Consider the following 780-nt stretch of genomic DNA (forward strand, 5'->3'; position numbering starts at 1 on the left):
CCCTCATGAGGTCATCGTGCCAGCATCAGGTGCAAATATGTTCACATTTGGCGAGAGGAAATATGACACTTACATGCACACACCATATGCTGTTTAATCATAGCCAGTTCCAGGAAAAGAAATGATCCATCCAGCTCCTGTTTTGACTCACACAGTTAATTAATATCAGTGCTCTGACATATCACTAAATTGTTTACACTGTTTGGATCTAACAAACACCATTCTCTCTAGCACATTAGATATAGTGGACTGGACATGATGAGTGAGGTGTGTGTGTGTGTGTGTGTGTGTGTGTGTGCGTGTGTGTGTGTGTGTGTGTGTGTGTGTGTGTGTGTGTGTGTCTGTCTGTTAGTGTGTATTCACAAGGCGAGTGATGTGTTACAGGACAGTGGACAGAGCCACAGAAAAAGACTTGAGAATTGCAGTAGTGGATCTAGTCGCCAGAGGGCGGTACATACATAAATGCGTCTTTTTACAGTGGTGCTGGAATGTTTGCGAACCCTTTAGAATTTTCTATATTTCTGTATAAATATGACCTAAAACATCATCAGATTTTTAGACAAGTAAAGTAAAGTAAATCTCAAAGTTGATAAAGAGAACCTAATTAAACAAACGAGACAAAAATATTATACTTGGTCATTTACTTATTGAGGAATATGATCCAATATAACATATCTGTGAGTGGTAAAAGTATGTGAACCTTTGCTTTCAGTATCTGGTGTGACCCCCTTGTGCAGCAATAACGGCAACTAAACATTTCGAGAAACTGTTGATCAGTCC

Source organism: Ictalurus punctatus, chromosome 1, assembly GCF_001660625.3.
Source record: "Ictalurus punctatus breed USDA103 chromosome 1, Coco_2.0, whole genome shotgun sequence".
Lineage (NCBI taxonomy): Eukaryota > Metazoa > Chordata > Actinopteri > Siluriformes > Ictaluridae > Ictalurus > Ictalurus punctatus.